Source organism: Sus scrofa, chromosome X, assembly GCF_000003025.6.
Source record: "Sus scrofa isolate TJ Tabasco breed Duroc chromosome X, Sscrofa11.1, whole genome shotgun sequence".
In the NCBI taxonomy this organism is placed as follows: domain Eukaryota; kingdom Metazoa; phylum Chordata; class Mammalia; order Artiodactyla; family Suidae; genus Sus; species Sus scrofa.
In genome coordinates this window covers 107,913,471-107,939,961 of record NC_010461.5, presented here as the reverse complement: position 1 = coordinate 107,939,961, position 26,491 = coordinate 107,913,471, and the positions used below count along the sequence as shown (strand labels likewise).

The window sequence follows — 26,491 nt, the reverse complement described above, 5'->3', positions numbered from 1 at the left end:
CATGGTGGTGGTGATGGTGAAGGACATTGTCAAAACCACAGTAAGACCTGAGTCTTAGAAGGAATGGACTACTAAGGCAAAGGATTAGGTCCAGAAGTGAGACACAAGGTAAGAGCGGAAAAGCAAAAAGACAGAATTGTCGTTGGGTTTCCTAGAGAGATTGTAGAACACTGGTTCCTCAAATTTTAGATTTCACATATTAGGACATATTTTGTTTTTAAGCAAACTTGCTACAATGTTGCCAAGCAAGATATCAAAAACAAAGCAATCAAGTAGCCACAATTTATAAACCTTGTTATTTCATTTATAAGACTATTTTAAGGTTGAAAAATAGGAGATAAATTCAAAGCAAGGAATAGTCCTTGTTCAGAATTAAAAATGTACAGAAGAATTGACAATAAAAAGGTTAAAAAGTCTTCCACTTACCCCTGTCACTTCATCACCCACTTTCCCTTTCTGGAGGCAGCCACCGTTATCTGTTCCTTGGACATCTTTCCAGAGATATTCTATGTATTAAGAAGCAAATATATTGCATCTATAGCATCCTATTCCCACTTTTAAAATTTTAATTTAATTTAATTTTATTTTATTTTATTTTATTTGCTTTTTAGGGCCACACCCATGGTATATGGAGGGTCCCAGGCTAGGGGTAGAATCAGAGCTATAGCTGCTGGCCTACGCCACAGCCACAGCAGTGCCAGATCCGAGCCACGTCTGCAATCTATACCACAGCTCATGGCAATGCCGGATCCTTAACCCACTGAGCGAGGCCAGGGATCGAACCCATAGCCTCATGGTTCCTAGTCGATTCGTTTCTGCTGCGTCACAATGGGAAGTCCTCACACCTTTTTAAACTAAAAAGGATATCTTTAAAAGCATTCTATGTCAGTACATAAACAGCTTCCTATTTCTTTTTATGTCTGCATAGTAATCCACTGTATAGATTTACCAAATTTGTTTAATAACCATTTATTAATGGACATTTTGATTATTTTTAACCTTTTTCTATTATGAACTGCGCGTCAATAAACTGGCTTGGAACACTCCTGGAAATGAATCTAACTATAAACAGCTCATTACTTCACTTTCATTTCTTTTTATTTCAGTATAGACTGGTAGAATCTTTACCAGCACCAGCACTATTTTATGTATTTTTTAAAAACCTTTACTATAGATCTCCACATCCTTGAAGTCATTCAAGCTTGTGAAGTGGGCCATTTGCTTTTGACTGTCATGCACCACTTGGATAAAAAAATATAGAATCCATCTGAAAAGGTGGTCTGTATCACTAGCTGGGGCTGAGTTTCTGTTTCCAATTGCTTTTTTTTTTTTTTTTCTCATATGGTTTTCCTCATGGTCAAATGTTTTTCCCATTTGGTTTTTCCTATTGTTATTTGTAGCAGCCACTCCCAAACACAGAAATTTGATACACCTAGGCATAGGCTAATTAAAGATGCCAGATGTACCAACAAAAAGACAAGATTTTGAATACTCCTCAGGCATTTGGGTGTATCTGGCCTGAGACAAAGACATCCTCAGGTGTTGGGATATATTAGCATCTTTTGGCTTCGCCTGTGTATTACCTTAACTGTCATTATGACGATCAGCTGTGTGGATTTCAACATACTGCATGCAGGTCCAACCTGACAATACCTTACCTCATGCCCTCATTGTATGCCTCTCACCTCCTGGGCTGGGATTTACCAGTGAACACTGCGATGAGACCATCCTTGATGCCTATATATGTACTACCTGGAAGCATGAATGACTGGTGAATGAACGTTTTGTCCTTTGGGAGATAGGAGATGGTGACTAAATTCATCCCGCTTGTTTCCACCCATGAATAGGACTGAGTTTATACAACTTCTAGAGAAGTCCTACAAGATTAAGCAGTCTCATTTAGCTGAGGTCAGCTCAGTAACATCCTTGAATCTACTTTCCCTGTTTCCTTGATTCACTATCCACATTCCTCATGCTTATTCTCTGGCATTGTACTCCCAATGCAATTGATCATAAATGCTCTGCCTCAAATTGGAGTAGTGATATAAGACTTTATATGCAAGATATGATTTAGGCAAGCATGGCTGAAATAAACGAGAGAGGCTACAGATTAGCAATCAGAATCAGGGATTTAGTGATAATGAAAGTTTATCCAGATATGTGGATGGGACATGGTGATCAGAAACTCATTTTTTTAAAGGACTGCACCTGTGGCATGTGGCAGTTCCTGGACTAGGGGTCAAATCAGAGCTGCAGCTGCCAGCCTACCACAGCCACAGCAACATGGGATCTGAACTATCTGTGACTGATAATGCAGCTTGTGGCAATGCTGGATCCTTAACCCAGTGGGTGAGGCTAGGGATCAAACCTGTATCCTCATGGATACTATGTTGGGTTCTTAACTTGCTGAGCCACAATGGGAACTCTGGAAATTTGTTGTTTATATGGGTACCCAGTACCAGACTCAGTAGTGTAGGCAGGTGATCATCACTCAGGAATTTTGATGTTGTAAAGTTGTGCTCCAAGTCAGGTAGGATTCTAGTCTCTGAAAGGATGGGGGGAACACTGCTTGCCAAGAATAAGACTGCTCATGAGTCTTCGAGAGCCTAGAGCGCTAGGCAATTGACTGTGACCCAAAGAATTAGTTGGAAAAAAAGGTAATGGAAGTCAACTGGAACACTGGATCAAATATGGTGTAGAAGCTCTGTCCTGATATTGAATTATAAAAATATTTAGAGTTTCCTATATAATCTTTGCCTAAATTCAAGCTTGAAATTGGACTGGGGCTTATTATGTAGGTAGGAGGGCAAAGTATTCCCTGCTATATGGAAAAAAGTGTTTCAAAGACCAAAGACTGGGAATGGCATGGAAATTGACAAGAAAGGTAGCATTTCTATGCTTGATGACCCTGGTAGGTGGAGTGAAACACGTAATATATTCCTAATGCAGACCCTGCATTTCTTGGTTTAGTATTTCACCTTATGACGCATGAATTTCTTCACCTACTTGATGAGAAAGCTTGAACATGCCACCCAAATGAATGGCAAACAGGAGTTTACCTGACAATAATTTACTTTAAGCATACCCTTAGATGTATAATATAAATGACACAGGATTTTTAGTCAAGACACCTGTCTGTAAGTTGTGCCCTTTAGTGAGTAATCTGACTTCTCTGATTCTCTTATATCTATTCTGAAAAAGAGGCTAATATTTTAGCCTTATCTACCTCATAGATTTGCTGTGAGTATGAAACATGATAATATATGTGAAAACAATGTGTAAATTGGTAAATGTTAGACAGATGCTAGTTATTATTATAAGAAAGTATCTTCAATGTTTAGGAGACTAGAGCTCTTTATATGATTTGCCTTAAATTTTGCATATGATACAAATGCAACAACATTGGCTTCCAGGTGGACAAATTTCATTTATTTGTGATTTTAGGCTCCTAGGCCACTGTTTGGTCCTTTCCAGTCTAATGCCAAAAATATAGCTTACAAGCCCCTGTCTATGCAGCAAATGTCTCATTATCCTCTGCGGAAGTCTCAGTTTAGATGTGATTTTGTAAACAACATCATTAAAGATTAAGAAAAGCATCACTGAGTCATTGTCATGTAAGCTATAGAGTCCAGAATGATATCTAAGGCAGAAAAGTGTTCTCTGTGGAAAACTTTATTCTTTATTCTCGGTGTTAGAGGAAAGCATAAAAATTATAAAAGAAAATGTCTAAATTTTTAAAGACCTCCGTGTGATGTTATGCATGTAAACTTATCTCTCCCCATTAAAGTGCTCCTTGGTGTCTGCATTACCATTATCAGTTTTTTTCCAAATGTAATTATCCGCATTGTTGATACCCAAATGTGTAGTCCATACACTTGCAGCATTAGAATCACCTGGAAGCTTGCTAGAAATCCAGAATTTAGTTCTAACCCTGACCTAATAATCAGAATCTGCATTTCCTCAAGATTCTTAGGACTTCCTGTTGTGGCTCAGCAGGTTATGCACCCGATTAGTATCCATGAGCATGCAGGTTCGATCCCTGACCCCGCTCAGGGGGTTAAGGCTCCGGCATTGCCCTGAGCTGTGATGTAGGTTGTAGACGAAGCTTGGATCTGAAGTTGCTATGGCTGTGGCCTAGGCTGGCAGCCGTAGCTCTGATTGGATCCCTAGCCTGGGAACTACCATATGCCACAGGTGTGACCCTAAAAAACAAACAAACAAACAAACAAAAAAGATTCTCCAAGTGATTAATCAAGTTTGAAAACCAGGGGTGTACACTAACCTGTCCTTTAGAGTCAATTGACTAAAATCTTCTTAACTTTTTAGGCTCTGTTCCTGTGCTCCACTCTGCTTTGCTTTGGAATCCTTACATCAACCTCTGACTCTAGCCCTTTGGACTTGCCTTTTTTTGGTAGTATATGTGTTCCCTCAAGTGTCTGAAAATTCCACTTTTCCTTACACACATTGGTTTGACTCACCAACTTGTCCCTGTTGCTTTTAATATATAAATCCATACTGTATATATTGTAGCTCTACTTCCTTAGAACCTAATCCTACACCCCTATCCATTCAACTTAGCCAGTACTGGGTAGGCCAGGCCAACTCCTTAGGAGAGAAGGGAGTTGAAGCAATTCAGTTTGACAGTACCCTGGAAGTTACCTAGATCAGACAGGTATGCACATCTGGGTCTTGTTAAATGTCTTACTTCTTTAGTCTTAGTTTTTCAGTAGTCATCTGGTCCTTTTCATAGTATAAGCTTCTGGAAGATAAACAGAGCTCTCCCTTTACTTCCTAGACTCTCATTTCTGAATGTAAACAGAGATGTACTAGGGAAGACAAAACAGAGCAATAGCTGATCCAAAAGCTATTTTGATCTAGCTCTGGAAATTACAAACTCATTGTAGCAAACAAATTAAGATAAATAGCATACCAGGGAGCATGTAGAGAGTGTGCCTCCCTGCCACATCTTTTCATTCCGTCATTTAAACACCATGGCTACCTAGCTGCTTCAGAGCTAGTGTGTGAAATTTGTTGCTGTTGGTGCGTTAGCAACACAACTGTTTGCGGAAGTTTATAAGCAAGGGCATATTTGTTTAAGTTCATCTATAAGAGACTAGTTCTCTTCCTTATGTGGTACCACAGAGACAGGACTGTCCACTCTACCCCAAGATCTAGCATCTGCTTTTCTTAATGATTATAGTGAGAAATAAATTCATAAGTGAGGAATCATCTTCAAGATCCATGTTCTTAAAGATGAAACATTCACAGAAAAGAGTCTTTTGACAACACCTGACTCCCGTTCGATTGGGTCTGAGATAGGTTCATGTTTTATTCAGGTTTTCTTTGTGGACAACTATGAAAGGGCAAAGGAGTGGTCACTCATTGAAAAGGATGCAGAACAAGATACCTGAGGCCATCAAGTCATTATCCTTCCTTTGAGACTCTTCATTAGGGTATCTTTCACATCCTTGTTCCTCAGAGTATAAATGAGTAGATTCAGCATGGGTGTTACTGCCCCATACAAGACTGCAATGATCTTATCCTCATCCTGGGAAGATTGAGAGTGTGGGCGCATATACATGAAGATTCCTGTCCCATAGTACATGATGACCACGGTCAAGTGGGAGCCACAGGTAGACAAGGCCTTGAGTCTGGACTCTATAGAGTGGATCTTCAGGATAGCCACAGCAATACGGAAATAAGAAAGCACAATGAACCCAAAAGGCAGAAATAGTACTAATACACCACTAGCAAACATTAGGATCTCCTTTAGTAGTACATGAAAGCAAGTAAGTTTGAAGATTACTTGGAGCTCACATGTAAAATGATTAACTATGTTGTGGCCACAAAATTGGATTGGTATGACTAGGACAGGAACCACTGCTGTTAAGAAAGCACTGACCCAAACTCCTACCATCGTCCAGATACAAACATTGCTATTCACAATGAGTGGCTAGCATAGAGGTTTTGAGATTGCAATAAATCTGTCATAGGTCATAATGGCAAGAAGGAAGCACTCCATCACTCCCAAGTAAAGAGAGATTGTCATTTGGAACAAGCAGCCACTATAGGATGTAGTGGGAAAATCTGTCCAGCAATTCACCAGAACCATGGGTGTGGAGCTTGTAGAGTAGCAGATATCTAAGGCTAATTGGCTAAGAAAGAAGTACATGGGAGTGTGAAGATGGGAATCAACCTGGATCATCACAATGATGAGAATATTATCATCATAGTTATCATCAACGAGTGACCAGTCCTTTGCCCTTTCATAGTTGTCCACAAAGAAAACCTGAATAAAACATGAACCTATCTCAGACCCAATCGAATGGGAGTCAGTTGTTGTCAAAAGACTCTTTTCTGTGAATGTTTCATCTTTAAGAACATGGATCTTGAAGATGAGAGACTAGATGAACAACATTGCCCAAAAGAAGAGGAGTTGAGATGCAGCCTGTCTGGAGAGTCCCACCAGAATGAATTCCATCGCATTTGTATCATTTTCCTCACTTGGGGAAATCATCATCCTTCCTATGAAGAGAAAAAGGAGGAAAGTACAACAAACGTGATGTAATTCTAAGAAGGCGTTGGAGAACGTGCAAGACTGAATGACGAGGAACAACTTCACCTCACCATGAGGGGGGAAAAATACAGTTTATGCCACTCTAATTCTTTGGATCTTCTTATAGCTGTGAGTAGGTCAATGAGGCCCCGTTTTTTAGCTCCTCATCCTCTCACTCAGCAGTGAATCCTAAAGAGGCAGAACCACATCTTCCTTGTAGACTACCTGTATTAAAAGGGAGTGTTTTGTATAGAGATTTGTTTTGGTTGGCTATACTTGATTCCATGTGTAATGAGTGTTTTTATGGTGAAGGGCAGCCCTTCAAAGGAACTTCTATACTTACTAAGGCATTTACTTGGCCCCAAATGATGATAGAAGCCATCATATACAAGGGCAGGCTACGCAAATGCTAAACAGAACACTTCCCTTGCCTTTGCCTAGGTAATAAAAACAAAATTATTTTGCTTCAGGTCTTGAGCATCTCTTGTCCTTAGAGAACAGTTTCTTAGGTACAAGAAGGTAAAAGATACAGTAGAAATTAAAGACTGATCATAGAGTTCAAGAACTTAAGAGATTTGACCATGAAGAGAAGTCAAGAATGTGCCAAGGGCAGTTCGGTGCCAATTTAGTATTTTGCTTTTTGTAAAGTTGCATGCAGCTCTTATTCAGCATAATTGTACTCTCCTGTAGCTGAATTAAAAATCTAATGTAAATCATAGGAAAGGGTACTAAAGTAAGGACATTTTAGTTTTGGTTTGACTGTTTATTTGCTGTGTGACCCAAGCGAGCCGTAGTTTCATTATCTATAGAATAAGGAAAAATGTATGCCTTTCCTATGTCCCAGAAATGTGAAGTCCCAAAAAGATGATGGGTTGGGAAGTTCTGTGAAAATTACAGATGTATGCAAACATAAGTGACTATTGTTTCTGGGAGAAGGAATGCAACCAAAATGTCCCCTCATCCAAACTTCTTATCTCTTTTCAAGGTGTAAGGAAGCCTAGGAATTCAGTAGTTGCATTTATACTCGCCTACTCTTACTCTCTAATGCTAGGAGCAATAGTCAGACAAAGAAGAGCTTTAGAAATAGTTCCTTTAAGTGTCGGAACTGATTTCCCACCATCTCCGTCAATAAGTGCATTAGAACAGCCCATTCAGCTAAGGATTCAGCATTTGACAGGAATAGGGAGGAGAGTTGCAAGAAGTGTAGTGCTGAGTGATGTTCTCCAGGATTCTTTACTCCTTTAATAAAAACAAATGTATCTGTCATCTTGGAAGGTATCTAAATGAGGTTTAGGAAGCTTTTCCCTACTGAGTGTGACTGACTCAACTCACATGTCAGTCAGGGGCTATACGTAAGTAAAAAGTAACTTTAAAAATGATTAATTTTTAAATTAATCTATTAAATGATTTTGCTTGTGAAAAAAGATGATTTCACAATGTTCAAACTAACTTTTTCTTTGTGAACTTAAACACATTTATTTTAAAATTTATTTATTTACTTATTGAAGTGTAGTCGATTTACAATATTATATTAATTTCAGGTGTACAACATAGTAATTGAATATTTTTATAGATTACATTCCTTTTAAAGTTATCACAAAACAATGGCTATTTCCCCTGTTTTGTGCAGCATATCCTTGTTATTTATCTGTGTAGTACATAGTACTGTATCTTTTAATCTCATACCCTTATCTTGTTTCTCCCTGCTTCCCTCTCCCCACTGGTAATCTCTAGTATTCTATATCTGTTAATCTCCATCTCTTTTGTTAAATATATTTGTTTGTTTTATTATTTAGATTCCACACATCAGTGATAACAGAGTATTTGTCTTACTCTGAGTTATTTCACTAGGCATAATACCCTCTGGGTCCATCCATGTCACACATGGCAGAAGGCAGAATTACATTCTTTTTCTTTTTTGCTTTTTTAGGGCCACACCTGTGACATATGGAAGTTCCCAGTCTAGGGGTAGAATCTGAGCTACAGCTGCTGGCCTATGCCACAGCCACAGCAACATGGGATCTGAGTTGCATCTGTGACCTACACCACAGCTCACCAGCGACACTGCATCCTCAACCCACTGAGTGAGGCCAGGAATCCAGCCTGCATCCCCATGGATCCTTGTCAGGTTTGTTAACCACTGAGCAACGAAGGAAACTCCCTACATTCTTTTTTATGGCTGAGTAATATTCCATTGTATACCACACCTTCTTTATACATTCATTTGTTGATGATGCTTAGGTTGCTTCCATGTCTTATCTATTGTAAAAAGTGCTGCTATGAATGCTGGGGTGCATGCATCTTTTCAAATTATTATTTTTGTAAAAACACTTTTTTTTAAAAAAAGAGGAAGCCTAACTGTGTAAAACTTGATGCACAAAAAAGTAGTTTAAAATACACATTAGTCTAAGTTGTTTGCATAGCTAGAAATGTGGTGTTCTGAATAAACAGATCTCTTAAATACTGATATCTATGTATATCTATATTTACATTTATGTACATTATTAAAAGTAAGGCCAATTTATTCAATAACTTGATGAAACTAAGGATATTAAGCATAACATTCATGTTTAGTTTATAGTTCAGGGTCATCAGTGAGACATAGGAAATGAGAGGTAAAAATTAGGAATGGAGGGGAGAAAACAGAGAAGAGAGAACATCATTATAAAGAATGAGATATGAAGTGAATAATTTTGTTGTGGTGTAATAGGGAAGAAAGTTAGAGAGGCAGATTTCAGCTGAGTAGGAGGACAGATTTTCTGTTTAGATAACTAGTGTTATCTAATATGATGGAATAAGCAGTTTCATGAGTTAGTGAGCTCACTCCCTCACTGATGCAACATTCAGTTTCAGCCCAATCAGCAGTACAGTAGGGGATCTCCTGTATCGGACCATAGCCTGAACTATGCACATGCTGTATAACTTGCAAGAATCTATAATGCCATCATTACCAGACAGAAAAAATGTCTGAAAGAAACGGGCATAGAGAAGGCAAGAGAATAAAGAGACTGATCTAGGAGAAGGCGAGATCCAGGGAGTTAAACAGGGAGAATATGGACGAAGAGAGTAAACAAAGAGAGATGGAAAGAGAAGGAACCATGCCCCCCCAAAGGGTGGTAGCCACTGGTTAAGAACTTTCCCTCCTCACCAAGTTTCTAACTAGTGTCACCATTACTTAGCTCCACTTCCACCTTTCCTGTTAACGCCTTCTTTTTTTTCTTTTAAACCCCACTTTACTGAGGTATGATTGATATAAAAAAAGCTCTACTTGATGAGTTTGAAGTAAATACATACCTGTGAAACCATCATCACAATCTAAGCGGTAAGTATATCTATCCCCTCCAAGAGTTTCCTCCTTCCATATTTACTAGTATTATTATTACCATTAGTTATTATTTGTGATAAGAACACAGCATGTTCTATCCTCAGCAAATTTTTAAGTGTACAATACATTACAGGCTCTATGCTGAACAGTAGGTATCTAGGACTGATGATCCAGCAATCCCAATTCTGAGTGTATATGCAAAGGGATTTAAAAAGGTATTTTGAAGAGATGTCTGCACTCCCATCTTTATTGCATCATTATTCACAATAGCCAAGACATGAAAGTAATCTATTCTTTTTTTTCTTTCTTTCGTTTCATTTTTTTTGTGTGTGTGTGTGCTTTTTAGGGCCACTCTCACAGCATATGGAGGTTCCCAGGCTAGGGGTCGAATCGGAGCTACAGCTGCCAGCCCATGCCACAGCCACAGCAACGCAGGATCCGAGCCACGTCCGTGACCTACACCATAGCTTGTGGCAACACCAGATTCTTAACCCACTGAGTGAGGCGGGGATCGAACCTGCAACCTCGTGGTTCTTAGTCGAATTTGTTTCCACTCTGCAACAGTGGGAACTCCGAAAACATGGAAGTAATCTAAATGTCCACTTGTGGATAAATGGATAAAGAAAATGTCATGTGTACACAAAATGGAATATTATTCAGCCTTGATAAAGAAGGAAATACTGCCATTTGTGACATGGATGAACTTGGAGGGCATTGTGCTAAAAAAAGATAAGTGAGACTAGAAAGACAAATACTGGGTGATACAATTCATATGAGGAATCTAAAACAGTCAAATTCACTGGAGCAGAGAGTAGCATAGCAGTTGCCCTGGGCTAGGGGTGGGGGGAATAAGCCTTTTTAGTCAAAGGCTACACAGTTTCAGTTATACAAGATGAGTATGTCAACTCACAGTTTTAATATCCATCATATGACTGAATGTACTAGAAAGTGACCCGGACTACTAGTGACCAAATCCAATGTTCTTTCTCAGTCTTTGATTAATTTCATCTAACACTTCTTACCATTCCCACTTCTTTAAATTTTTCTTCCCTTGTCTTCTAAGACCCATTTTTCTCGATTCACCTCGCATCTCTCTATTCTTTTATCATGCTAGCTGCTTCTTTCTAACTTCTAAATGTATGTATTTCAAAAGTTTCTGTAGCATTCAAGATAAGCTAGCTTGCTCTATAGCAACAAACAACTCTTAAATTTCTATAGCAACAAACAACCCTTAAATTTTGAGTGGTTTGAAACAACAAAAGTTTGTTTCTTGCTCACGCTACTTTTTCATCTATGGTGGGATGGGTCCCACCATTGAAGTCACCTAGATACCCAGACTTACTGAGGAGTCTTCTTGTATATTTTAATGATTGCGGAGCCAGGAAAAGAGAGGTGTATCAAATTGTGCATTACCTTTTTAAGCTTCTGTCTGGAAGTTACTTTTACTCATGTTTATTTGGGTAAACAATCATATGACAATGACATCATTTATCTGGAAGGACATGAGAACTGGATTAATTATGAAAGACCTTGATGACTGCCATATATTTCTTTCTAATTTCTGTAATTTTATTCTTTCCATGGATGGTGATATCTGGTCTTATGACTTCGTCTAATTCTTTGTACTTAGGACTCCGGACGCTTAGAGCTAAAGGTACTAACATGTTCATTTGGCTTCCCAAGCCACATACTATCGGAAACTAAAATTAAAAAAAGTTAAAATACTATTAAAACTATCATTATTTCCTTACTTCTACTAACGGCCTCTGAATTTTCCCAGTAAAGCAAGTTAAGAAACTTACTTATCATCCCTCTTCCTTAAGTTTCCCATATCCACCACTAATGTTTGGTGATTTTTGCCACTGTACTGTCTCTCCAGTGTGGCTCCTCCACTCCATCCGCATTACATTTTCTCCTGTCACAGTCTTTTCTGTGTCTTTTGCATGGATTCTGTCAATAGGTTCCAAAATAGTTTTTTTTTTTTAAATCCTTTTCATCTTCCCCGGACATTTTTGCCAAAGTAATCTTATATTTTGATTATACCATTCCTTTAGTCAAACCCCTATTTCATTCTCTACTGCTTATGAAATCAAGACATACCTTTTTTCTTTGGTTATTTTTAGGGCCTCACCTGCAGCATATGGAGGTTTCCAGGCTAGAGGTCTAATCGGAGCTGTAGCCAATGGCCTACCCCACAGACACAGCAACACAGGATCCGAGTTGCGTCTACAACCTACACCACAGCTCAAGGCAATGCCAGATCCTTAACCTGCTGAGCGTGGCCAGGGATCAAACTTGTGTCCTCCTAGCTACTAGTCAGATTTGTTTCCACTGAGCCATGGCAAGAACTCCTCAAGCAAACACTTCTTAGCCTGATATTCAGTACCCTTCTCAACCTAACTTACTGTCGGTTGTAGTCACTGATCCTTGGCTTTCCTATTATTTATTTATTTATTTATTTATTTTATTTATTTTCTATGATGTATGTACTCAGTGTCCCACACATATTTGGAGGGACCAAAACTCTCTGTTTTCCCAGGACCGAGAGGTTTCTTGGAATGGAAGACTTCCAGTGCCCAAAACTGGAAAGTCTCAGGCAAACTAGGGTGAGTCGGCCTCCCTAGATTTTTCCATACTCACCATTCCCCACGCATGCCACTCTCTATGAATTTACTCACATCCCCCTGACCAGAATGGCTACCTATCCTTATTCTTTCCATTAAAATTCTGGCCTTTCATTGATCAATCTCTTAGAAGAATCCTTTCTCCCAATGCAGAATTAATATTTTCCTCTAGTACCCTCTCACAGTATTTTTTTCACTCCTCTGTTATAGTACACAACACTTTTTCCAATAAGCTGTAGCTAATTGAGTGTATATAGTACGTGTTTATCTCCCTCTCTAGGTTGTAAGCTCGATCCCATAATAGGGATCAATAAATACGTGTTTAATGGAAATGAGGGAGCAAAAAGAAAGGTGAGGGCAAGGAAAGAAGGAAAAGTGAGCATAGATGGGGTACAGAGGGAGGAAGAGAGGGGAGATGGGAAAATCTCGTGCATGTCCAGCTGTTTTTTCCTACATTGATACCCAGATCTGTTCCTTTCCTACTGGTGTTGCACCCAAACACCAATTACTTACTGTTCTCTACATTATACAACTGTCTATTCCCAATTTCCAGAGGCTCTTAACTCCATATCACTTTTAGCTTGTTTTAATCCACCCATGGTAGGTATCTTTCACTGCCCCGCCCCCAACCCTAAAGCTTAAGCCAGTACTGACACAAGAAAGTTTGGGTTATATCACTTACGCCACTGTCATCAGTCCCAACCCACTCATAATTTATTTCTGGGCCCTGTGATAATAGGATATTCTCTTTTAAGATTACATTTGCAGGGAGTTCCCGTTGTGGCTTGGCATTACCAACCTGACTAGTATCCATGAGGATGCGGGTTCGATACCTGGCCTTGCTCAGTGGGTTAAGGATTTAGTGCTTTGAGCTGTGGTGTAGGTCGTAGATACAGCTTGGATCCTGTGATGCTGTGGCTGTGGCGTAGGCTGGCAGCTGCAGCTCCAGTTAGCCCCCTAGCCTGGGAACCTCCATATGCCATGGGTGAGGTCCTAAAAAACAAATAAAAGTGGGGGGCAGAAAAAGATTACATTTGCAGAGTGAAATGTTGGGCTGAAAACACTAACAATATAGAATTGGTTCTTACATTTTAATAATTTTAATGTCCTTAGCCTCTGTGTGCTGGTCTTAGTTTGGGGAAGGTAAGTGGGAGGCAAGGAGAAGTGTACACTAAGAAATGCTTGGTTTTAGATACTTTTTGTGGCCTTGATCTACCTCATAGGTCATGGTCCCCTTCTACTGAACTAAACTCTTCTACTCTTTAAGTAAATTAAATTTAACAAATGAATACTGAGCATTTGTCATGTGCATGATACTGTTCTACTTGTGTTCTTGTAGGACTCAGCACTGCTTCCCTTAGAACGCTCTGTGTGTGAAGTTGCAGTGGTTCAGAGTTTGGTTTCCTCACCAGACTGATAGAGAGAGTATATTTTTTCAAGTGTATCTAGTGCTCAATACAGTGTTAAGGACAAAAAGGGTGCTCAGTTAATGTTGGAAGGATAAATATGTAGATACTTTAAAAGAAACAGAGATTAAGTGCAAGATATGGTACCTGCCCTGGAAGAGGTCACCATTAAGCAGGTAGAGGGGGAGAGAACTCTGAATACAAATAACTGAACAAATCAGACAAACAGGTCTTGCTACTCTATTACAGAACCCAGCGAACATCTGAGAGATTTATTTTGACCAAGGGATCTTGAGTTTATTTAAATTTGAGCTCAATGAATCTTTTGGAGTTTACTTAATAACGCTTCATGACAGGTTTATATTTGGTTCCAAATTTCCTGTACTGTCTTCAATATAGGTTTTTATTTTGCCTTAGAATTTCATGATTTGATGACAGTTTCATTTTTGTGCTAGCCAATATTTTTTCTCACCATTAAAAAATCAAAGCAAAGTTGTTTTTCTTGGGAGAAGAGGAAAAATGAAAAGGTATAGGAATGGTAACTGAATTTTCTGAATCGAATACTGATATGGACATGCTGATAATTATGAGGCAACTTTTAGGAACACCATGATGGGGTATTAGAGTTATCCTAGATAATTAAGCTTTGAGGGACAATTTGGTGTTTGAGGGTGTGAGCTCTGCAAACAGACATGGATTTGAATCTTGTTCCTGCCACTTCCTGTGACCTTGGCCAAACCATCTAACTGCTCTGAGTTTTAGTTTTGTCATCTGTAAAGCAATTTCTACTTTAGAGTGATGCTATGAATATTGAATGAGATGATTCATAAAACATTATCCTTGGTATACAGTAAGTACTCGATAAATTTATTTCTATTCTATTGTTATTACAAGAGCCAGAATATGATGCTCAAGTGTTGTAGGCATTGACTACAAGTTGGGCAAGATGGCTTTTTAAGTTATTCCAGGCCTGAGACTCTGAGTATATAATTCTTTGGCTGAGGCGAAAATAAACTTTACTTACCATTGCCTGTGCTGATCAGATAACCTCAAGCCCAGACACACTGCATAATTCTCCGACAGCAATAATTCAGCTGGCAGTTCCCAGGCACAGATGTGGGAGAAAGTCCAATATCCGGGAAGCGCTAGGATCTACAACTTCCTGTGGTCTGCTTAGTGAAATCTGACCAGATAAGAACAGTTAATAAGAAGTTCTCAAGGTAGAAAAGCTCCTTTTATCTCTGAATGCAAATATATTGATGTTAAATACTTGAATGGATGAGGTTAATTTGAATAGTCTTCTATTGTTGCAAGAAATGTGGAAAAGTGTTCAGGAAAACTTGGAAAACTCTTCTTCATATTTGTAGCATGAACTCAGAGAAGTCTATCTTATTTTGAAGAAATGATGGTTCCACACTGCCTGTGTGAAGGTAGAAGCTTCTTTTAAGGGCTGGAACCAGAGGCACCCCATTGGAGTGTCTTAGAAGAGATCCCGTCTGATATTTTGGACTTGCCTTCTGTAACATTTTGCAAGTCATGCCAGATACCCCTCAAATCTGAACGATTTACCTTGAGGTCCCCATATGTTTCCAACTGCAGTTAATTACTTGAATAAGAAAGCATTGCAGGAGATCCCGTCGTGGCGCAGTGGTTAATGAATCTGACTAGGAACCATAAGGTTGCGGGTTCGGTCCCTGCCCTTGCTCAGTGGGTTAACAATCCGGCGTTGCCGTGAGCTGTGGTGTAGGTTGCAGATGTGGCTCAGATCCCGTGTTGCTGTGGCTCTGGTGTAGGCTGGTGGCTACAGCTCCAATTAGACCCCTAGCCTGGGAATCTCCATATGCCGCGGGAGTGGCCCAAGAAATAGCAAAAAGACCAAAAAAAAAAAAAAAAAAAAAAAAGAAAGAAAAGAAAAGAAAGCATTGCACTGCAAGGAAAACTTTTAATGGTTATGACTTCGATTTCCAAGAAGCTCTTCTCTTTTGGATACTCACAGGGGAGTGTCCCTGGGCAATGACTTACTATTTCCATTGCCTGCTCTGCAATGATTACAGAGACTATCCAGGCAAATATTTTGATAACTAGATTCTCCCAGTGATCCTTCCCCCTTTTCATTTCTTGAAACGATTTTCCAAGTGTGATCATGTACCCTCTTGATTCTCCTTCCCTCATGCAAGGGTGAATTTACTATAAAACATCAGAGGCTTCATTCATGCCTCAAACTCCCTTTACAAGCAAACACAAGCTAAGTCCTGATAAAGATTTAGTGAGAAAGCATATTTGAGTGAAAGCTCTGTTGTGAGGCAATCTTGAGTTGAATTTCCATTTTTGCTGCTTATGAAGTGTGTAATTTCTCTGCATTTCACTTTCTTCAGCTGAAAAGTAAATAAGATTAAAGTAATACTTATCTAATAGGGTTGCTTTTAGGAAGAAAATATAACAATGCACAGTATTGCCTGATTAAGTGTTCAGTAAATTGTAGCTGCTATTATTGAGAAGCAGATTTCTTCATTAAGTTCACAAGATGAGTGGACGTTGCTGAAGTGGTAACTGTGTATGCAAGTACTTTATGAAGTACTAGGTCATTCTGAGAGTATACTATCAATTATTCTGTGGAGTGGGCATATTTTAGGATTAGAAGTGTTGTGGAGGGCTGCAACTGTAGTCCCTTAATACCCCTTCAACTTCTGGGACTATAGCTACATCAGAGGATGCTTAGATAGTAGCAATCTGGAACACTTAAATCCTTGGTCATTAAAGAAAAGCAGGTAAAAAAATAGCCTTTAGTTATGTTACAACAAGACAGGTTAAGCACTGGGGTATAATATCTTGTGCTTGTCTTACTCTTTCACTTCTCTAGTAAAAGGTTGACAGTTCCCTATTTGACTTTTCCATCGAACATTATAACAACGAAGAAGTTGAAATGCGTTTATAATTCTTGCTTTGGGGGATATGGCTTGGATAAGTTGGAAAGTAAAGTTGAGGTGGTCTACAAAGAACTCCCATTCTTTAGAAGTTGGAGACACATCTGAGCTCTGAACCTGAAAGGAGAAAAGAGGAGGCTGGAAGACAGTGGGTTGGCTTTTCATACACCTGGAACTGGACTTGAAGTGCTAAGAGTATGGAATTGCTCCTTTTTGTCATTGGAGTATCAGTTGGCTACTATAAAGGTATTTTTGCTGAGATGGTGAGATCTAGGTTTTAAGGCATCTGCATAAACTTGAAACAAAACTTTGGGCAATCCGGAGTTCCCATTGTGGCTCAGCGGTGATGAACCTGACTAGTATCCATGAATCAAACCAGGGATCACAGGTTCCATCCCTGGCCTCGCTCAGTGGGTTGAGGATCTGATGTTGCCGTGAGCTGTGATGTAGGTCACAGACATGGCTGGGATCTGGCATTGCTGTGGCTGTGGTGTAGGCAGGCAGCTACAGCTCCAGTTTGAGTCCTAGCCTGGGAACTTCTATATGCCGCAGGTGCAGCAGAAAAAGGAAAAAGAAAATGAAGTGAGATTTACATATGATGAAATACACTAAATGTAAAAATGATGAATTATGAAAAATGCATATACCTATTTAATGACCACCACAGTAAAGATATAGAATATTTCTACAACCCCCCAAAATTATCTTGTGATCCCTTCCATTTAATCCCTACTGCCATTGGGCAACCACTCTTCTGTTTTCTACTCCCCCAATTAGCTGTGCCAGTTCTTAAAATAAACTTCATATACATGGAAGCATGCAGTATGCACATTTTTATATCTAGCTTCCTTTACTTAATGTAATGTTTTTGAGATGTATCCATGTTGTTTCATGAATTAGTTGTTTATGATTTCTCACTACTGAGGAATATATCACAATTGGTTTATCTATTCTATTGACAGAATTTGAGTTGTTTCTGATTTGGAGCTATGTTGAATAATGCTGCTGTAAACATTCATGAACAAGTCATTTTGGGAACATATGTTTGAAATTCTTCTGGGTAAATAATCTAGGAGTCTAATGGCTGTGTCAGGATATATATATTGATTTAATTTTAAAGAAGTTATCATATAGTTTCTGAAATTGCTTGTAAAATAACACATGCCCACCAGCAATATATGAGTTCCAGTTGCTCCATAGACTCGCCAGTATTGGTGTTGGTACTTTTAATTTTAGCCATTCTAGGGGTGTGTGGTAGTATCTCATTTGGTTTTTTAAAAAAGACTGTTTTTAATTGTATGTTTAGGAAGAAAATTATAAAGGTAGTACAGAGTTTGCCCGCACTTTTTTAGGTGTTGTTTCTATTTTTATTATTTATAAAAAGTTTTATAAATTTTATAATTTTTAAATAAAAATATAAAATATATTTTTGCTTAAAATAATATATTTATTATTATATATACAATATGTGGACTTTTTAAAAAATAAATTTTATTGGAGTATATGTGACTTACAATGTGTTAGTTTCAGGTGTACAGCAAAGTGAATCAGTTATACATATACATATATCCATTCTTTTTCAGATACTTTCCCCATATAGGCTTCACAAAGTGTTGAGTAGATTTCCTTGAGCTGTATAGTAAGTAGGTCCTTGTTACCGATCAAGACACTGCTATGTACAAAATTGATCTCTAACAGGGACCCATACACTTTTCACTCTAAGATTAGGCTCTTCTTGTGGTTTCAATTTTTGTTTCACTAATGACAGATTATTCTGAGTACATTTCATATGACTATTGGTGATTCACAATCTTCCTTTGTGAAGTGTATGCTCAAGTTCTTTGCCTCTTTGTATTAGGTTGTCTTTTTATTATTGGTTTTTAGTACTTTCATTTTATATATCCCAAATGTACTATTTTGTCAAATGTAAATATTGTGAATATTTTCTCCCAGTCAGTGGTTTGCATTTTGCGAAGCAGTTGTAAATTTTGATGAAGTTCAGTGGATCCATTTTTAAATGATTAGTGCTTTTTTTGATTTGTCTAGGAAGTTGTTACCACTGCCAATGTCATACAGATGTTTTGTATTTTCTTCTAGATGCCTTATAGTTTTAGCATTTACTTTGGTCTATAATCTATCTTCGGTTAATTTTTGAGTGTGGTGTGAGATAAGAATAGATGTTCATTTTTTCCCCATGTGGTATCTCACGTTTCTAGAGCTGTTAACAAATTACCGTAATCGGTGTAGCTTAAAACAGTAAAATGTATCTGATAGAAATCCAGAATCAAGTTGTCAACAGGGCTCTAGGTAAGAATCCTTTCTCACCTCTTCCAGCTTTGTGTGGCCTCAGGCATTTCTTGGCTTTGGCAGCATAGCTGCGGTTTCTGCCTCCATCTTTACGTGGTCTTCTATGTGTCTCTTATTCCCTCCTCTTGTAAGTACATTAGTCATTGGATTTAGGGTCCATTCTAAATCCAGTAAGGATCCTTAACATCCATGAGATCCTTCATGACCTGCAAAAAAACTTTCTCCAAATAACGTCACATTCTGAAGTTCTGGGTGAAGATAAAATTTTTAGGGGGGAGTAGGGCACCATTCAACCCACTATAATTTCCCGTTGTTCCACCACCATTTCTTGAAAAGACTATCTTTTTATTATCAAAGCACCTTGTAATCTGTCAAAATTCAATAGCCCTTGTATGTGAGGCTCAAGTTCTGGGCTCTGTATTCTAATCCATTGTTCTATTTGCTCATGCTTAAAGCCATACTTAGCTCTAGAGTAAGTCTTAAAATCAGGTAGTGTGAGTCATTCAACTTTGTTTCCTTTTTCAAAACTATTTGGCTATTCTAGATTCTTTGTTGTATTTCTACAAAAATCCCTTTGGGATTTTGACTGGATTGTGTGGAACATATAAACGAGTGGGGAAGAGTTAACATCTCACAGAAATGGAATTGATTTTTGTATCTGGACCCTGTAGTTGGTGAACTTTTAAAATTCATTTATTATTTCTATTAGCTTTCTATTTTCATAAATGCCTTAGAATTTTCTACCTACAAGATTAGCTGTTAGTCATCTCAAGGATGTTCTATTTCTAGTTTGCCAAAAAAATTTTTGGGGGAAGAAAAGAATTTAATTCCAAGCGTTATTCTTTTTCTTCTTTTTTTTAAAAAATGTTTTTTTGGAGTTCCTGTCGTGGCTTAGTGGAAATGAATCTGACTAGTACCCATGAGGACGCAGGTTCCATCCCTGGCCTTGCTCAGTGGGTGGGGGATCCGGTGTTGCTGTGAGCTGTGGCGTAGGCCGGTGGCTACAGCTCCAATTCAACCCCTAGCCTGGGAACCTCCATATGTCATGGGTGTGGACCTAAAAAGACACACAAAAAAAATGTTTTTGGAGTATAGTTGATTTACAATGTTGTGTTAGTTTCTAGTGTACAGGAAAGTGATTCAGTTATACATACATATATATATTCTTTTTCGTGTTCTTTTCCATTATGCTTTATTACAGGATGTTGAATATAATCCCCTGTGTTGTACAGTAGGACCTTGTTGTTGATCTATTTTATATATAGTAGTTTGCATCAGCTAATCTCAAATTCCTAATTTATCCTTCTCCCCCTCCCTTTCCCCTTTGGTGATCATAAGTTTGTCTTCTATGCCTGTGAGTCTATTTCAGTTTTTTGTTAAAAAAGAGTATAATTAATTTATAGTGTTGTGTCAATTTCTGCTGTACAGCATAGTGACCCAGTCATACATTATATATACATTCTTTTTCTCATACTATCTTCCATCATGTTCTACCCCAAGAGACTGGATATAGTTCCCTGTGCTGCACAGTAGGACCTCATTGCTTATCCATCATAAATGGAATAGCTTGCACCTACCAACCCCAAACTCCCATCCATCCCACTTCCTCTCCCCTCCCCTCTAGCAACCACAAGCTTGCTCTCCATATCCATGATTTGTTTCTGTTTTGTAGATAGGATCATTTGTGCCATTTTTTAGATTCCACATATAAGTGAAATATTGTATTTATTTGTCTTTCTCTTTCTGACTTTTTCAATAAATACATTTGTATTATTTTTAAGATTCTACATGTGATATCATATAATATTTGTCATTCTCTGTCTGACTTCACTTAGTATGATAATTTCTAGTTGCAACCATGTTGCTGCAAGTTACATTCTTTCTTTCTTTTTTTTTATGGCTGAGTAATATCCCATTGTATATCTGTACCACATCTTTATCCATTCCTCTGTCAATGGACATTTAGGTTGCTTCCATGTCTTGTTACCAAGTATTTTTTAATCATTAACATATGTTGAATTTGATCAAATTATTTTTTGTACCTATTACAATGATCATACAGTGTTTCTTTTCAACTCAATATAGATAGTTAATAACGTTGATTTACTTTTTTGGTATTAAATTCTAACTTGCATCCTTGAGGTAAACACACATAGTCATAATGTAGAATCCTTTTAATATATTCAACTGTATTCAATTTGCTAAATATTCTTTGAGGATCTTTGCATCTGTGTTCTTGGTGGAGGTTTGTCTGTTGCTTTTCTTTGTAGTGTCATCATCTGATTTTATAAAAATATTTTGGAAATATGAGACATTTTGTACTTTCTTGGCAAAGCCGGATCCTTAACCCACTGAGCAAGGCCAGGGATCAAACCCACAACCTCATGGCTCCTAGTCAGATTCGTTGCCGCTGCACCACCATGGGAACTCCTTGTGCTCTTTATTTTCTGAGAGTTTATATAGCATTTATTGTCTTTCCCTCTTAAATTTTTGGTCAAATTTACTAGAAAAGTAATCTGATCCTAGATTTTTCTTTTTATTGAGATATAATTAAAATTTAGCCTTGCATAAGGTTGAGGTATATATTGTGCTGATTTGATACACTTACATATGTTTGCGATCATAGCATTAGCTAACATCTGCATCAAGTCACATAATTAAAATTTTTTTGTGTGTTCCTGGAGTTTTCTTTGTTGGAAAGTTTTAAACCACCAGACCAATTGTTTTAATTTATATGAAATTATTCAGGTATCAGTTTCTTCTTGGGTTAATTTTGTTTATTTGTATCTTTGAGAAATATGTATATTTCATCTAAATTGTCAAATTTGTTTTTGTGAAGTTGTTCATAATTTTCTCCCCTTTTCTCTTTTATCATTTTAGGAACTACAATGCTGTCCCTTCTCTTATTCCTGGTTGTTATTTGTATTCTTTTATTATTCTTGGTCAGTCTAGATAGATATTTGTCAATTTCATTGATAGTTTAAAAAATTTAGCCTTTCGTTCACAAATTTACCCCTAAGCACTGCTTTAGCTTCTCCCACAAATTTTGATAAATTGTATTTTAATTACAGTTGCATTTAAAATATAATATTATTTCATTTGTGTTTTCTTCTATGACCCATGACCTATGTAGAACTGTGTTCCTTAATTTCCAGTCCTTTAGGTCTTTCCTAGATATTTTATCATTATTTATATCTAGTTTAATTTTCCTGTTGCCAGAAATCACACTATATGATTTCAGTCTTTTAAATTTTTCCACATCATATGCCTGATTCTAGTGAAAAGAATGCATTTATATGAATTAATGTTCCATAAATATCAATTAGGTCAAGGTACTTTATAGTACTATACAGATCTTCTTTTTGCATTTTTTTTGGTGCAATTGTTTTATCAATTGCTGAGATAGGAGTGCTAAAATCTCCAACTGTGACTGTGAAAGTATCCATTTTTCCCTTTGATTTTGTCAAATTTTGTTTCAGATATTTTAAAATTCTATTATTAGGCACATTTTTTTTTTTTTTTGTCTTTTTGCCATTTCTTGGGCCTGCTCCTGCTGCATATGGAGGTTTTCAGGCTAGGGGTCTAATCGGAGCTGTGGCCACCAGCCTACGCCAGAGCCACAGCAATGCGGAATCTGAGCCACGTCTGCATCCTACACCACAGCTCATGGCAATGCCGGATCCTTAACCCACTGAGCAAGGCCAGGGATCAAACCCACAACCTCATGGTTCCTAGTCGGATTCATTAACCACTGAGCCATGATGGGAACTCCAATTCTATGTTATTTTATTCTATGTTGAGTGGAGTGTTCAACAGGATCTCAACAGATATAGTTGGTTTACAGTGTAATTCAAGGCTTTTATTTTTTGGCTTCTTTTTTTTTTTACGTTTTATTAAAGTATAGTTAATTTACAAGGCTGTGATAATTTCCACTGTACAACAAAGTGACCCAGTCATACGAATACACATATCCATTCTCTCTCAGATTCTTTTCCCACGTAGATTATCACAGAATACAGGGTAGAGTTCTCTGTGCTATACAGCAGCTCCCTGTTGGCCTGTCTAGTTGTTCTATTAATGATTGAAAATAGGGTATCACTCCTCTGCAAAGGAATTGAGTAACATACAGTGGGAGTGGCCCTAGAAAAGGCAAAAAGACAACAAAACAAAACACCCCAAAAAACCCACATAGAATAGAATAAACATTCCTCTCAAATGCACATAAGACATTTACAGGATAGATCATAAACTGGGGAGTACATCAATTCTCAATAAACAGAAAATAACTGAAACCATGCAAAGTATGTTTATCACCATAGTGGAATAAAATTTTAAATTAATACCAGAAATTACAGTAATTCCTAAATATGTGGAAATTAAACAAATACTCTAAAAAATCAAAAGGTCATTAAAGAAATGAGTTCCCATCATGGCACAGTGGAAATGAAATCAACTAGGAACCCTGAGATCGCATGTTCAATCCCTGGCCTCACTCAGTGGATTAAGGGTCCTATGCCATGAGCTTTGGTGTAGGTTGCAGACATGGATCGGATCTGGTGTGGCTATGGCTGTGGCATAGGCCGGCAGCTGTAGTTCCAATTTACCCTTTGCCTGGGAACCTCCATATGCTGGGGGTGAGGCCCTTAAAAGCAAAAAAAATAAAAAAAAATTAAAGAAATGATAAGATAAATTAGAATGTTCTTTGAAATGAGTGAAAACATAAAATAACAAAATTCATGAGATACAGTTACATCAGTGCTTAGAGAGAAATTTGTAGCTATAAATGCCTGTACTAAATGAAGAAATATTTCAAGTCAATAACCTAAGCTTGAATGTATATGTATATGTATGACTGGGTAACTTTTTTGTACAGCAGAAATTGGTGAAACGTAAATCAACTATACTTTAATATAAAAATTGAAATAAAAATAACCCAAGCTTTTACATAAAGAAACTAAAAAGTAAAGATAAAACTAAACTCAAAACAAGCATTGAGAAATAAATATTAGGAGTTCCCGTCGTGGCGCAGTGGTTAACGAATCCGACTAGGAACCATGAGGTTGTGGGTTTGGTCCCTGCCCTTGCTCAGTGGGTTAACGATCCAGCGTTGCCGTGAGCTGGGGTGTAGGTTGCAGACGCAGCTCGGATCCCACGTTGCTGTGGCTCTGGTGTAGGCTAGTGGCTACAGCTCTGATTCGACCCCTAGCCTGGGAACCTCCATATGCTGCGGGAGCGGCCCAAGAAATAGCAAAAAGACAAAAAAAAAAAAAAAGAGAGAGAAATAAATATTAAAGATTAGAATGGAAATAAATGAAATAGAGAAGAGAAAAATAATATAGAAATTCATCAAAACTGAATATTTATTCTTTGGAGAGATTAAAAAATTGATAAACTTTTAGCCTGACTGACCAAGAAAAAGAGAAAGAAAACTCAAACTTATAAGAAATGAAATTTGAGACATCACTACCAACCTTACAGACACGAGAATAATTATAAGGGAGTACTATTATTAATCATTATATGCCAATAAATTTGATAAACTAAATTAAAAGGACACATTCCAGAAAACACACAAAGTGCCTGAAGAAGGAATAGAAAGTCTGAATAGCCCTATAATTAGTGATAAATCTTTCTCCAATGCAGATTTCTTACCTATAGGAATTCACTGGAGAATTCTTCCAAACATCAGAAGAATAATACCAATCTTCACAAACTCTTCCAAAAATAGAAGGGAAAGGAAGATTTCCCAAGCCATTCAATAGAGCTAATGTTACCCTGATAACTAAACCAGACATACATCACAAGAAAACTGCTAACTAGTATCCCTTTTGAATATAGATCCCAAATTCTTAATTAAATTCTAGCAAAGCAAATCCAGCATTATATAAAAAGAATTATTTACCATAACTAAGTGATATCCATCCCAGAAATGCAAGGTTGACTCAGCATCTATTATTCAATGTAGTATACTATGTCAATTCATTAAAGGACAAAAGCCCATCATTGTCTAAACAGATCCAGTTAAATAATTTTACAAAATCTAATACCCTTTCTTAATAAAAACATTAGACAACTAGGAAAAGAAGGGATGTTACTCGACCTGATAAAGGTCATAGATGAAAACTGCACAACTAACATGGAATCAATGGTGAAAGACTGAAAGCTCTTTCCCCTTAAGATCCCAGACCAGGACTTCTACGCTTGCCACTTCTCTTCAACATTGCACTGCAATCAGGCAAAAACCAAACAAACACCAAAACTACCATCCCACCAAGCCTTCAAACAAATAAAATCGTCCATATTAGGAAAGAAGTGCAGCTTTATCTATTCACAGATGCCATGATGTCATATGCAAGAAATTCTAAGGAACCCACAGAAAAAACTATTAGAAGTAATAAGTTCTTTCAACAGAGTTGCAGGATACAAGCTCAGTATACTATATCAATGGCATTTCTATACACTAGCAATGAACAATCAAAAATGAAATTAAGAAAACAGTTCCAAGGAGTTCCCGTTGTGGCTCAGCTGGTTAAGAACCCAACTAGTATCCGTGAAGGTGCATGTTTGATCCCTGGCCGTGCTCAGTAGGTTAAGGATCTGGCATTGCTGTGATGTGTGGTGTAGGTCACAGATACAGCTCAGATCCCACAATGCTGTGGCTGTGGCATGGCCCTGAAACTACAGCTCTGATTCAACCCCTAGCCTGACAAGTTCCACATGGTACAGGTGTGACCCTAAAAATAAATAAATAAATAAAAGAAAGAAAAAGGAAAAGTAAACAATTCAAGTACCATTAACATAAAAAAGGATAAGATACATAGGAATAAATTTAACGAAAGAAGTGCAAGATTCCCTCCCCCTGCCCCCCTGGCAATCACAAGTCTCCTCTCCATGTTCATGACCTGTTTCTGTTTTGTAGATAGACTCATTTGTGACATGTTTTAAATTCCACATCTAAATGATATCGTATGGTATCTGTCTTTCTCTTTCTGATTCACTTAGTATGAGAATCTCTAGTTGTGTCCATGTTGTCACCAATGGTATTATTTTGTCCTTTTTATGGCTGAATAGTATTCCATTGTATATATGTACCACATCCTCTTAAACCATTAATCTGTCGATGGACATTTAGCTTGTTTCTATGTCTTGGGTACTGTGAATAGTGCTGCGATGAATATAGGGGATGGACGGGGAGTTTGGGGTTGGGAGTAGATGGAATGGATAAGCAATGGGGTCTTACTGTCCAGCACAGGGAACTATATACAACCTCTTGGGTTAGAACAGGATGGAAGATAGCATGAAAAAAAAGAATGCATATATATGTATGACTGGGTCATTTTGCTGTACAA

General features: G+C 37.8%; 1 protein-coding gene across 1 annotated transcript in view; it reads left to right on the top strand.

Moving 5' to 3' along the window:
• The window catches only part of IGSF1 (immunoglobulin superfamily member 1), a 375,771-nt gene that overhangs the window by 110,775 nt on the left and 238,505 nt on the right, over positions 1-26,491 (top strand). The window lies entirely within an intron of this gene.